Genomic DNA, 14,742 nt, shown 5'->3' on the forward strand with positions numbered 1-14,742 from the left:
GGGGACCAATCCAGTCCCATTCTCTCGACCGCTAAAGTGAGGAGGCGGAGAAGCTCTGCGTCAACACTAGCGCGGGTTCGAGAAGACTCCAGAGTCGAGGGGGCGGAGCGGTGAGAGCCCGACCACTCCTCGCTGTCGGACGCGAGCAGAGAGCAGCTGTCAGCGGCATCATCTGCATCGTCCCCCAGGGCGACGGCAGTGCGGGCAGCGGCCGGCCGCTGCGCGTCGGTGAAGGGTGGGGGGGAAGGAGAGAGCGAGGCTCGCGGGAGAGGTTCCGGCGAGCGCTCAGCTGTAGCGTCCAGTTCCGGCGGCCTTTGAGAGCGACGTTTCTTCTTTCGTGGCCCGGAAGAAGCGGCCGGAGAAGGTGGAGTTCCTTCAAAGTTAGCGAGTCGAGCCCGTAGGGTCGACATCGGTAACTCCTCACACTGTTCGCAGCCGCCCTCGGAGAGAGCGCGAACAGCGTGGTCAAAACCCAGGCAGAGAGCGCACAGCACGTGGCGGTCTCCGTCGCTGAGCGAGGCTCTGCACGAGCCACAGGATGTGCGAGGCATTTGAAACAACGCCTCGCGCTCTTTTAGATGCAAGTGTGTCGCGGCGGACACACAAACACACAAACACAGAGCAGAAAAGGATATATATGCCGGATGGCGCAGCAGGCAGGGAAGGCTGAAGGCGGCGAGCGGCCGGCGTCCTCAGGCTGAGATCCTCGGCGTGCTGGTCGCTGGATTCGACGGCGGCTTCCTCGGAGATCAGCGATGCGAAGAGCTTCGCTGAAGAGACAGAAATCAGCGAAGCAGCCTCTGTTCCTTGCTTATATACGCTAAGCCACACCCCTATGACGGGCTGTGACGCACTAAGCGCGCCAAGCGCGCTCATTGGACGTGACGTCACGCGCAAGGCTCAGCCATAGGCTGCTGCAGTTGCCGCAGAGCAGCCAATGGGCACGCGACTCGCTTGCCCTAGGTCTGCAGGCTGCCGCACTGCGTTGACAAGTTTTAAAAAATTAGGATAATTTTTGGCTTCAGTATCTGTAGACTTTCAGTAGACTTTCCCGCAGCGTAAGCTAGCTTACGCAATACGAGAGAACCTCTCGTAAGAGAACTAGCTAGATCGCAAAACGAACACGATAAAAGCTGCTGTTTGTTGGCATTTTTGTTGTTTACTTATAAAGATTTAAATTCCAAGCATTGATGTTTTACCACAGTTTTACAATAAGTGATACATTGATCATAATGAATTCATTTGTGTCAAGACTGCACATTAGTCAAAGAAATAAAGTGGTATATACCATTATTTCACAAAAGAAAAAGGGAACACACATGCTTATTCAGTCGCGTCTGTTTATGTTTATTTGTAGTCACAGGACAGTATGTTTACATTGCATTTAGAAAGAATAATAATTTCTACAAATTTTCCATCAAAAATACGACCTGAGGACCTTTAGCATTCTCTTCAGTGACAGTCCCAATACAGTTATATTTTCAGTCATAGAAACAGAAGAAAATCCCCAAAAAACAGAGTTGCTTTATTTTATGACATATGCAGAGCTAAATATGGATATCAGACATATTTATGGTATAAAGAGACGAGACGTACTGACAGATAAAATAAATACACGATTGTGATAGCCTTTATGATTTGTCTTGATTTCTTCAAGTGGTCGTATTTACCATGTTTACTATGGTAATGGTTAGCACGCATAGTCTTTTGTATCGCATATAAATATTTCTGCCTTATACGTGAAAACATGAAACGTGCTGCGTAACACGAGAATGAACCTCATTGGTTCTTGTGGAAGCTCAAACATTCTGCATAAACACAAAAGAATGAACCTCATTGGTTCTTTGTGAAGCTCAAACGTGCCGCGTAACACAATAATGAACCTCATTGGTTCTCGCTGAAGCTCAAACGTGCTGCGTAACATGAGAATGAACCTCATTAGTTCTTGTGGAAGCTCAAACAAGCTACGTAACACGAGATTGAACCTCATTCCTTCTTGTGGAAACTCAAATGTGCTGCTTAACACAATAATGAACCTCATTGGTTCTTGCGGAAGCTCAAACGTGCTGCGTAACACAAGAATGAACCTGATTGGTTCTCGCTGAAGCTGAAACATGCTGCTTAACACAAGAATGGACCTCATTGGTTCTCGCTGAAGCTCAAACGTGCTGCGTAACATGAAAATGTACCTCACTGGTTCTTGTGGAAGCTCAAACGTGCTGCGTAACATGAGATTGAACCTAATTCGCTCTTGTGGAAGCTCAAACGTGCTGCGTAACACAAGAATGAACCTCACTGGTTCTTTGTGAAGCTCAAATGTGCTGCGTAACACGAGAATGAACCTCATTGGTTCTTTGTGAAGCTCAAATGTGCTGCATAACACGAGAATGAACCTCATTCGTTCTTGTGGAAGCTCAAATGTGCTGCTTAAAGGTGAACTAAGTAACTTTTTTTACCTTAACTGAACAGCTTCGGAGTCATTGGAATGGTTATATTACTTATTTCGGGTTGAATGGTGGTCGTTTCTAACCCCCCTGGTGCCCCTGAGCGGAAAATGCGCACTTGCAACTTTGAGCCGGCGGGCCGCCGGCCGCCGCGTCAGGAAGTCTCGCGTGATATCAGGTCTCGCGATGTAAACAATTGCTTTACGGCCAAAAGAAATCTGCTAAAATGCTGTCATTATTGCGCTCTCTCACGCTGTTCGAACCCGAATGAAGAAGACGTTTTAAAGAATGTCCCATCTGCTTTGATGTCGTTGATCTACTAGCCTCTGGTGTCTGAGAATAGCCAACGAGTTGTTACAACAGTGTTGTCAAATATCTATTCCGAAGCTGTGGGGGGAGCTCTAGAGAGAAACCTGCGAGCAAAAAGCGAGAATACAGCGAAGAAATCCCGAAGTTACTGAATGCAGCTTTAACACGAGAATTAACCTTATTTCCTCTTGCTGAAGCTCAAACGTGCTGCGTAACATGAGATTGAACCTCATTCGTTCTTGTGGAAGCTCAAACGTGCTGCGTAACACAAGAATGAACATCATTGGTTCTTTGTGAAGCTCAAATGTGCTGCGTAACACGAGAATGAACCTCATTGGTTCTTTGTGAAGCTCAAATGTGCTGCTTAACACGAGAATGAACCTTATTTGCTCTTGCTGAAGCTCAAACGTGCTGCATAACACACAAGAATGAACCTCATTGGTTCTTTGTGAAGCTCAAACGTGCTGCGTAACACGAGAATGAACCTCATTGGTTCTTTGTGAAGCTCAAATGTGCTGCGTAACACGAGAATGAACCTCATTGGTTCTTTGTGAAGCTCAAATGTGCTGCTTAACACGAGAATGAACCTTATTTGCTCTTGCTGAAGCTCAAACGTGCTGCGTAACACAAGAATGAACCTCATTGTTTTTTTGTGAAGCTCAAACGTGCTGCGTAACACGAGAATGAACCTCATTGGTTCTTTGTGAAGCTCAAATGTGCTGCATAACACGAGAATGAACCTCATTCGTTCTTGTGGAAGCTCAAATGTGCTGCTTAACATGAGAATGAACCTTATTTACTCTTGCTGAAGCTCAAACGTGCTGCATAACACACACGAATGAACCTCATGGGTTCTCACTGAAGCTCAAACGTGCTGCATAACATGAGATTGAACCTCATTCGTTCTTGTGGAAGCTCAAATGTGCTGCGTAACAAGAATGAACCTGATTGGTTCTTGCTGAAGCTCAAACGTGCTGCGTAACACAAGAATGAACCTGATTGGTTCTTGCGGAAGCTCAAACGTGCTGCGTAACACAAGAAGGAACCTGATTGGTTCTCGCTGAAGCTCAAACGTGCTGCGTAACAGGAAATTCAACCTCATTGGTTCTCGCTGAAGCTCAAACGTGCTGCGTAACACAAGAATGAACCTGATTGGTTCTTGCGGAAGCTCAAACGTGCTGAGTAACACACAAGCTACATAACACACAATAATGAACCTCATTGGTTCTCGCTGAAGCACAAACGTGCTGCGTAACACAAGAATGAACCTCATTGGTTCTTGTGGAAGCTCAAACGTGCTTGGTTCTTGCGGAAGCTCAAACATGCTGCGTAACACACCAGCTACATAACACACTAGAATGAACCTCATTGGTTCTCGCTGAAGCTCAAACATGGTGCATAACAAGAATGAACCTCATTGGTTCTTTGTGAAGCTCAAACGTGCCTCGTAACACAATAATGAACCTCATTGGTTCTCGCTGAAGCTCAAACGTTCTGCGTAAAACGAAAATGTACCTCATTGGTTCTTGCGGAAGCTCAAATGTGCTGCGTAACACAATAATGAACCTCATTGGTTCTAGCTGAAGCTCAAACATGCTGTGTAACACGAAAATGTACCTCATTGGTTCTTGTGGAAGCTCAAACGTGCTGCGTAACATGAGAATGAACCTGATTGGTTCTTGCTGAAGCTTAAACGTGCTGCGTAACACGAGAATGAACCTCATTGGTTCTTGAGGAAGCTCAAAGTGCTACGTAACACACAAGAATGAACCTCATTGGTTCTCGCTGAAGCTCAAACGTTCTGCATAACACACGCGAATGAACTTCATTGGTTCTTGTGGAAGCTCAAATGTGCTGCGTAACACGAGAATGAACCTAATCCGTTACGCAGCACGTTTGAGCTTCCACAAGAACCAATGAAGTTCATTCGCGCTTCACAAAGCGTGTTACACGAGAATGAACCTCATTGGTTCTTTGTGAAGCTCAAATGTGCTGCGTAACACGAGAATGAACCTAATCCGTTCTTGTGGAAGCTCAAACGTGCTGCGTAACACAAGAATGAACCTTATTGGTTCTCGCTGAAGCTGAAACATGCTGCGTAACACGAGAATGAACCTCATAGGTTCTCGCTGAAGCTCAAACGTGCTGCGTAACATGAGAATGAACCTCATTAGTTCATGTGGAAGCTCAAACAAGTTGCGTAACATGAGATTGAACCTGATTCGTTCTTGTGGAAACTCAAATGTGCTGCTTAACATGAGAATGAACCTTATTTGCTTTTGCTGAAGCTCAAACGTGCTGCGTAACACACAAGAATGAACCTCATTGGTTGTCGCTGAAGCTCAAACGTGCTGCGTAACAGGAAATTCAACCTCATTGGTTCTCGCTGAAGCTCAAACGTGCTGCGTAACACAAGAATGAACCTGATTGGTTCTTGCGGAAGCTCAAACGTGCTGCGTAACACACAAGCTACATAACACACAGTAATGAACCTCATTGGTTCTCGCTGAAGCTCAAACGTGCTGCGTAACACAAGAATGAACCTCATTGGTGCTTGTGGAAGCTCAAACGTGCTTGGTTCTTGCGGAAGCTCAAACATGCTGCGTAACACACAAGCTACATAACACACTAGAATGAACCTCATTGGTTCTCGCTGAAGCTCAAACATGGTGCATAACAAGAATGAACCTCATTGGTTCTTTGTGAAGCTCAAACGTGCCTCGTAACACAATAATGAACCTCATTGGTTGTCGCTGAAGCTCAAACGTTCTGCGTAAAACGAAAATGTACCTCATTGGTTCTTGCGGAAGCTCAAATGTGCTGCGTAACACAATAATGAACCTCATTGGTTCTAGCTGAAGCTCAAACATGCTGTGTAACACGAAAATGTACCTCATTGGTTCTTGTGGAAGCTCAAACGTGCTGCGTAACATGAGAATGAACCTGATTGGTTCTTGCTGAAGCTTAAACGTGCTGCGTAACACGAGAATGAACCTCATTGGTTCTTGAGGAAGCTCAAAGTGCTACGTAACACACAAGAATGAACCTCATTGGTTCTCGCTGAAGCTCAAACGTTCTGCATAACACACGCGAATGAACTTCATTGGTTCTTGTGGAAGCTCAAGTTTGAGCTTCCACAAGAACCAATGAAGTTCATTCGCGCTTCACAAAGCGTGTTACACGAGAATGAACCTCATTGGTTCTTTGTGAAGCTCAAATGTGTTGCGTAACACGAGAATGAACCTAATTCGTTCTTGTGGAAGCTCAAACGTGCTGCGTAACACAAGAATGAACCTTATTGGTTCTCGCTGAAGCTGAAACATGCTGCGTAACACGAGAATGAACCGCATGGGTTCTCGCTGAAGCTCAAACGTGCTGCGTAACACGAGAATGAACCTCATTAGTTCATGTGGAAGCTCAAACAAGTTGCGTAACATGAGATTGAACCTGATTCGTTCTTGTGGAAACTCAAATGTGCTGCTTAACATGAGAATGAACCTTATTTGCTCTTGCTGAAGCTCAAACGTGCTGCATAACACACAAGAATGAACCTCATGGGTTCTCGCTGAAGCTCAAACGTGCTGCGTAACACGAGAATGAACCTGATTGGTTCTTGCTGAAGCTCAAACATGCTGCGTAACAGGAAATTCAACCTCATTGGTTCTTGCTAAAGCCCAAATGTGCTGCGTAACACAAGAATGAACCTGATTGGTTCTTGCTGAAGCTCAAACGTACTGTGTAACACAAGAAAGAACCTCATTGGTTCTTGTGGAAGCTCAAACGTGCTGTGTAACACACAAGCTACATAACACACAAGAATGAACCTCATTGGTTCTCGCTGAAGCTCAAACATGCTGCGTAACAAGAATGAACCTCATTGGTTCTCGCTGAAGCTCAAACGTGCTGCGTAACACGAGAATGAACCTCATTGGTTCTTGTGGAAGCTCAAACGTGCTTGGTTCTTGCGGAAGCTCAAACATGCTGTGTAACACACAAGCTACATAACACACTAGAATGAACCTCATTGGTTCTCGTTGAAGCTCAAACATGCTGCGAAACAAGAATGAACCTCATTGGTTCTCGCTGAAGCTCAAACGTGCTGCGTAACACAATATTGAACCTCATTGGTTCTTGTGGAAGCTCAAACGTACTGCGTAACACGAGAATGAACCTCATTGGTTCTTTGAGAAGCTCAAACGTGCCGCGTAACACAATAATGAACCTCATTGGTTCTCGCTGAAGCTCAAACGTGCTGCGTAACACGAAAATGTACCTCATTGGTTCTTGTGGAAGCTCAAATGTGCTGCGTAACACGAGAATGAACCTCATTGGTTCTTGAGGAAGCTCAATGTGCTACGTAACACAAGAATGAACCTCATTGGTTCTCCCTGAAGCTCAAACGTTCTACATAACACACGCAAATGAACCTCATTGGTTCTCCCTGAAGCTCAAACGTGCTCCGTAACACAAGAATGAACCTGATTGGTTCTCGCTGAAGCTAAAATGTGCTGCGTAACACGAGAATGAACCTCAGTCGTTCTTGTGGAAGCTCAAATGTGCTGCTTAACACGAGAATGAACCTTATTTGCTCTTGCTGAAGCTCAAATGTGCTGCGTAACATGAGATACCCCTTTTCCACCAACAAGAACCGGGTGCTGGTTCAGAGCCAGAGCCAGAGCTGGTTCAGAGTTGGTTCGACTGACGAGCTTACTAAGAACCGGTTTGCCTTTCCACCGGCTAGAGAGCCACAACAGAGCCAGATCTTACGTCACTGTATACGTCTCATGTTGCCCAGCAACCGCTAGTGCGGTAGCGCCAAACACAAACACGCCAGGCTTGTTCGAGATGCATCGGCTTCTCGCAGATCGATCGCCGCATGACATAAAAGCACTGCGATAGCGATCTAAAAGCACAAGGAGTCGTATGCTCTCCAAACACTCCCGCAGCTCCGATCGGTCCTCGCCGCTCCGATGCATCTCGAACAAGCCATCAACAATAACGGACGTTGCAATACTATGGACGCTCATGGGTTTGCAAAAATACATCGGAATCCAACGCGTTCGTGCAGCTCGCCGTAACTTACATAGACGGATATTATAATCGAGCTGCTATTAGCTCGACTAGCTGCTATTTAAAAATGGCGGTCACAAGTTTCTCTTCAGTCTTGTTGGTCACGGTAACCCCGCCCCCAGCCTCTGATGCAAGCGGTTCTTTCTTGGCTCCGTTCTAGACCCTGCAATGATTTGGTGCTACTTAAGAACCAGTTTTACTGGTTCGGAGCTGGTGCTTTGGCGGTGGAAAAACAAAGAACCGATTTGAAACTAGGCTCTGGCTCCGAACCAGCACCAGCTCTGCCTTGGTGGAAAAGGGGTAACAATGAACCTCATTGGTTCTTGTGGAAGCTCAAACGTGCTGCGTAACATGAGATTGAACCTCATTCGTTCTTGTGGAAGCTCAAACGCGCTGCATAACACAAGAATTAACCTGATTGGTTCTTGCTGAAGCTCAAATGTGCTGCGTAACACGAGAATGAACCTCATTCGTTCTTGTGGAAGCTCAAACGCGCTGCATAACACAAGAATGAACCTGATTGGTTCTTGCTGAAGCTCAAACGTGCTGCGTAACACGAGAATGAACCTCATTGGTTCTTGCTGAAGCAAATGTTTATAGTTTAGAATTGCTGCGTAACACGAGAATGAACCTCATTGGTTCTTTGTGAAGCTCAAAACACAAGCTGCGTAACACAAGAATTAACCTAATTCATTCTTGTGGAAGCTCAAACGTGCTGCGTAACACAAGAATGAACCTGATTGGTTCTCGCTGAAGCTGAAACATGCTGCGTAACACAAGAATGAACCTGATTGGTTCTCGCTGAAGCAGAAACATGCTGCGTAACACAAGAATGAACCTGACTGGTTCTTGCTGAAGCTCAAACGTGATGCGTAACACACAAGAATGAACCTGATTGGCTCTTGCTGAAGCTCAAACGTGCTGCGTAACATGAGAATGAACCTCATTGGTTCTTCCTGAAGCAAATGTTTATAGCTTAGACATGCTGCGTAACATGAGAATAAACCTCATTAGTTCTTGTGGAAGTTCAAACATGCTGCATAACATGAGATTGAACCTCATTCGCTCTTGTGGAAGCTCAAATGTGCTGCTTAACAAGAGAATAAACCTTATTTGCTCTTGCTGAAGCTCAAACGTGCTGCGTAACACAAGAATGAACCTCATGGGTTCTTACTAAAGCTCAGACGTGCTGCGTAACAGGAAATTGAACCTCATTGGTTCTTGTGGAAGCTCAAACGTGCTGCGTAACACACAAGCTACATAACACACAAGAATTAACCTTATTGGTTCTCGCTGAAGCTCAAATGTGCTGCGTAACACAAGAATGAACCTCATTGGTTCTTGCTGAAGCTCAAACGTGCTGTGTAACACGAGAATTAACCTTATTGGTTCTCGTTGAAGCTCAAACATGCTGCGTAACAATAATGAACCTCATTGGTTCTTTGTGAAGCTCAAACGTGCTGCGTAACACAAGAATGAACCTGATTGGTTCTCGCTGAAGCTAAAATGTGCTGCGTAACACGAGAATGAACCTCGGTTGTTCTTGTGGAAGCTCAAATGTGCTGCTTAACACGAGAATGAACCTTATTTGCTCTTGCTGAAGCTCAAATGTGTTGCGTAACACACAAGAATGAACCTCATTGGTTCTTGCTGAAGCTCAAACGTGCTACGTAACATGAGAATGAACCTCATTGGTTCTTCCTGAAGCAAATGTTTATAGCTTAGACATGCTGCGTAACATGAGAATAAACCTCATTAGTTCTTGTGGAAGTTCAAACATGCTGCGTAACACGAGAATGAACCTTATTTGCTCTTGCTGAAGCTCAAACGTGCTGCGTAACACAAGAATGAACCTCATGGGTTCTTACTAAAGCTCAAACGTGCTGCGTAACAGGAAATTGAACCTCATTGGTTCTTGTGGAAGCTCAAACGTGCTGCGTAACACACAAGCTACATAACACACAAGAATTAACCTTATTGGTTCTCGCTGAAGCTCAAACGTGCTGCGTAACACAAGAATGAACCTCATTGGTTCTTGCTGAAGCTCAAACGTGCTGCGTAACACAAGAATGACCCAAATTGGTTCTTGCTGAAGCTCAAACGTGCTGCGTAACACGAGAATTAACTTCATTGGTTCTCGCTGAAGCTCAAACGTGCTGCGTAACACGAGAATGAACCTCATTGGTTCTCGCTGAAGCTCAAACATGCTGCGTAACACGAGAATGAACTTCATTGGTTCTCGCTGAAGCTCAAACGTGCTGCGTGACAGGAAATTGAACCTCATTGGTTCTTGTGGAAGCTCAAACGTGCTGCGTAACACACAAGCTACATAACACACAAGAATTAACCTTATTGGTTCTCGCTGAAGCTCAAGCGTGCTGCGTAACACAAGAATGAACCTCATTGGTTCTTGCTGAAGCTCAAACGTGCTGCGTAACACGAGAATGAACTTCATTGGTTCTCGCTGAAGCTCAAACGTGCTGCGTAACACGTGCTGCGTAACACGAGAATGAACTTCATTGGTTCTGTCACAGTGTCTGGTTTATGTTCCTTGGGTCACCACTAGATGTCCTCCTTCCCCACGGTGTCCATCACACTCTTGAACTACATCCCCCATGATCCTTGTCTTTTCATTGCACTCAGCTGCCCCTTATCACTGATCATTGCACTCAGCCTGTTCCCCATTAGCATTGTTATTTCCCTGTGTATATATACCCTGTCTGTTTTAGTATGTGTCACGGAGTCCTTGTTTGTATCACACCACTTCCAAGTTCTGTTCTTGCTGTTGTCTTGTACCTGTTTTTGTTGGATTGCTCTATTGGATATTGACCTCTGCCTGGACTGGATACGATTTTGGATTTGCCCAATAAAATATACTACTGCATATTGGATCTCTCTGTTTCCCTGTGTGGATTTTGACAGAAGGACTCCGTCACATCTTGATCCAGCGGTATGTATTCAAACCTCTCTTCCCCAGCCACTGAACAGGAGGGGAGAAGATTATTTGAGGGAACCCGACTGGTGATTTTTCGTGGGACCCGGGGAGGTCGCAGAGGAGTGGATGGGCGAGAGGGTGTTCAACACCACTCTCCACCATGGCCCCCCTTCGACTCTGGGTTGATGAGGTCCAGCCCAGAGCCCCATCCGCCACTGATTCCGCCCAGCTCAGAACCGGCACATTGCCATCAGAAACAGAGGAGGAGAAGGAAGACCTCCTCCATGATTGTTCCGGTGGTCCCAGTTCCGGTGGTCCCAGTTCCGGTGGTCCCAGTCTCGGAGGTCCCCGTGCAGTCTGAGATAGACAGAGCAGCTGAAACTCTGTTGGATTACTTCGAAAGACTACATCAGATCCTGGAGAGTGCCAAGACTGTCCATGGCACGTCTGCCGAGCCTGTGTCTTCGGACAAGATGGCCACCGCCGAGCCTGTTCACGTCACGCCTGCCGAGCCTGTGTCTTCGGACAAGATGGCCGCCGCCGAGCCTGTTCACGTCACGCCTGCCGAGCCTGTGTCTTCGGACAAGATGGCCGCCACAGAGACTGTTCACGTCACGTCTGCCGAGCCTGTGTCTTCAGACAAGATTGCCGACGTCGAGCCTGTGTCTGAACTTGAGCCGGTAGTGTCTGTTCCTGAGCCGGAGCCAGTGTCTGTTCCTGAGCCGGAGCCAGTGTCTGTTCCTGAGCCGGAGCCAGTGTCTGTTCCTGAGCCGGAGCCAGTGTCTGTTCCTGAGCCGGAGCCAGTGTCTGTTCCTGAGCCGGAGCCAGTGTCTGTTCCTGAGCCGGAGCCAGTGTCTGTTCCTGAGCCGGAGCCAGTGTCTGTTCCTGAGCCGGAGCCAGTGTCTGTTCCTGAGCCGGAGCCAGTGTCTGTTCCTGAGCCGGAGCCAGTGTCTGTTCCTGAGCCGGAGCCAGTGTCTGTTCCTGAGCCGGAGCCAGTGTCTGTTCCTGAGCCGGAGCCAGTGTCTGTTCCTGAGCCGGAGCCAGTGTCTGTTCCTGAGCCGGAGCCAGTGTCTGTTCCTGAGCCGGAGCCAGTGTCTGTTCCTGAGCCGGAGCCAGTGTCTGTTCCTGAGCCGGAGCCAGTGTCTGTTCCTGAGCCGGAGCCAGTGTCTGTTCCTGAGCCGGAGCCAGTGTCTGTTCCTGAGCCGGAGCCAGTGTCTGTTCCTGAGCCGGAGCCAGTGTCTGTTCCTGAGCCGGAGCCAGTGTCTGTTCCTGAGCCGGAGCCAGTGTCTGTTCCTGAGCCGGAGCCGGTGGTGTCTGTTCCTGAGCCGGAGCCAGTGTCTGTTCCTGAGCCGGAGCCAGTGTCTGTTCCTGAGCCGGTGGTGTCTGTTCCTGAGCCGGAGCCGGTGGTGTCTGTTCCTGAGCCGGAGCCGGTGGTGTCTGTTCCTGAGCCGGAGCCGGTGGTGCCAGTTCCAGTGCCTGAGCCGGTGGTGCCAGTTCCAGTGCCTGAGCCGGTGGTGCCAGTTCCAGTGCCTGAGCCGGTGGTGCCAGTTCCAGTGCCTGAGCCGGTGGTGCCAGTTCCAGTGCCTGAGCCGGTGGTGCCAGTTCCAGTGCCTGAGCCGGTGGTGCCAGTTCCAGTGCCTGAGCCGGTGGTGCCAGTTCCAGTGCCTGAGTCGGTGGTGCCTGTTCCAGTGCCTGAGTCGGTGGTGCCTGTTCCTGAGTTGGTGGTGCCAGTTCCTGTTCCTGAGTTGGTGGTGCCAGTTCCAGTTCCAGTGCCTGAGCCGTTGGTACCAGTTCCAGTTCCTGAGCCGGTGGTGTCTGTTCCAGTTCCTGAGCCATGGCCGCCCGAGGGGTCGTCTCCGCCGTGGCCGCCCGATGGACTGTCTTCTGCTCCGCCGTGGCCGCCCGATGGACTGTCTTCTGCTCCGACGTGGCCGCCTGAGGGGTCGTCTCTGCCCTGGCCGCCCGAGGGAGAGTCTCCGCCCTGGCCGCCCGAGGGAAAGTCTCCGCCCTGGCCGCCCGAGGGAAAGTCTCCGCCCTGGCCGCCCGAGGGAAAGTCTCCGCCCTGGCCGCCCGAGGGAAAGTCTCCGCCCTGGCCGCCCGAGGGAAAGTCTCCGCCCTGGCCGCCCAAGGGAAAGTCTCCGCCCTGGCCGCCCGAGGGAAAGTCTCCGCCCTGGCCGCCCGAGGGAAAGTCTCCGCCCTGGCCGCCCGAGGGAAAGTCTCCGCCCTGGCCGCCCGAGGGAAAGTCTCCGCCCTGGCCGCCCGAGGGAAAGTCTCCGCCCTGGCCGCCCGAGGGAAAGTCTCCGCCCTGGCCGCCCGAGGGAAAGTCTCCTCCCTGGCCGCCCGAGGGAAAGTCTCCGCCCTGGCCGCCCGAGGGAAAGTCTCCTCTGCCCTGGCCGCCCGAGGGACTGTCTGCTCTGCCCTGGCCGCCCGCACAGCCTGCTCCGCCCAGGCCACCCGATGGACTGTCGTCTGCTTCACCCTGGCCGGCCGATGAACTGTCTGCTTCGCCCTGGCCGCCGGCTAAGCCATCACCCCCTGTTCCTGTTCCCCTCCATGGACCTGGCCCCCCATCCCACCCCCTGATCCTCCACCGTTCCACCTCCCTCCTTGACTCTGGTTTTGTTTGTGTTTCTGGGTCTTGGAGCGTCTGGTAGCCGCTCCGTAGAGGGGGGGTTATGTCACAGTGTCTGGTTTATGTTCCTTGGGTCACCACTAGATGTCCTCCTTCCCCACGGTGTCCATCACACTCTTGAACTACATCCCCCATGATCCTTGTCTTTTCATTGCACTCAGCTGCCCCTTATCACTGATCATTGCACTCAGCCTGTTCCCCATTAGCATTGTTATTTCCCTGTGTATATATACCCTGTCTGTTTTAGTATGTGTCACGGAGTCCTTGTTTGTATCACACCACTTCCAAGTTCTGTTCTTGCTGTTGTCTTGTACCTGTTTTTGTTGGATTGCTCTATTGGATATTGACCTCTGCCTGGACTGGATACGATTTTGGATTTGCCCAATAAAATATACTACTGCATATTGGATCTCTCTGTTTCCCTGTGTGGATCGTGACAGGTTCTCGCTGAAGCTCAGACGTGCTGCGTAACACGAGAATGAACCTCATTGGTTCTTGCTGAAGCTCAAACGTGCTGCGTAACACGAGAATGAACTTCATTGGTTCTTGCTGAAGCTCAAACGTGCTGCGTAACACGAGAATGAACTTCATTGGTTCTCACTGAAGCTCAAACGTGCTGCGTAACACAAGAATGAACCTGATTGGTTCTTGCTGAAGCTCAAAAGTGCTGCGTAACACACAAGCTGCATAACACACAAGAATGAACCTTATTGGTTCTCGATGAAGCTCAACTTGCTGCGTAACATGAGAATGAACCTCATTGGTTCTTGTGGAAGCTCAAAGTGCTGCGTAACACGATATTGAACCTCACTGGTTTTTGTGGATGCTCAAACGTGCTGCGTAACACAAGAATGAACCTCATTGGTTCTCGCTGAAGCTCAAACGTACTGCGCAACACGAGAATGAAATTGATTGGTTCTTGTGGAAGTTCAAACATGCTGCATAACATGAGATTGAACCTCATTCGTTCTTGTGGAAGCTCAAATGTGCTGCTTAACACGAGAATGAACCTTATTTGCTCTTGCTGAAGCTCAAACGTGCTGCGTAACAAGAATGAACCTCATTGGTTCTTACACTTCAAGAAATTATGCTTAAGCTTCTGTTTATCATGAGTGATCTGTGAGTTGAAGAATAAATTAAATCCATTCATCAAGTGATCGTGTCTCTTCAGAAAATTTTGACAAACGTTTTGATTAGTTTCACCATATCTTTATGAACTTTTTAAAGAGACAAAGTGTCAGTTGTGTGGACTGTCAATGGAGGAACATAAATCTCTCAGATTTCATTTCAAATATCTTCACTTGTATTTTGAAGAAGAAGGAAAGTCTTGGTTGGCATGAGTAAATGTTGAC

This window comes from Rutilus rutilus (assembly GCF_951802725.1).
Source record: "Rutilus rutilus genome assembly, chromosome: 21".
NCBI classification, from domain to species: Eukaryota; Metazoa; Chordata; class Actinopteri; order Cypriniformes; family Leuciscidae; genus Rutilus; species Rutilus rutilus.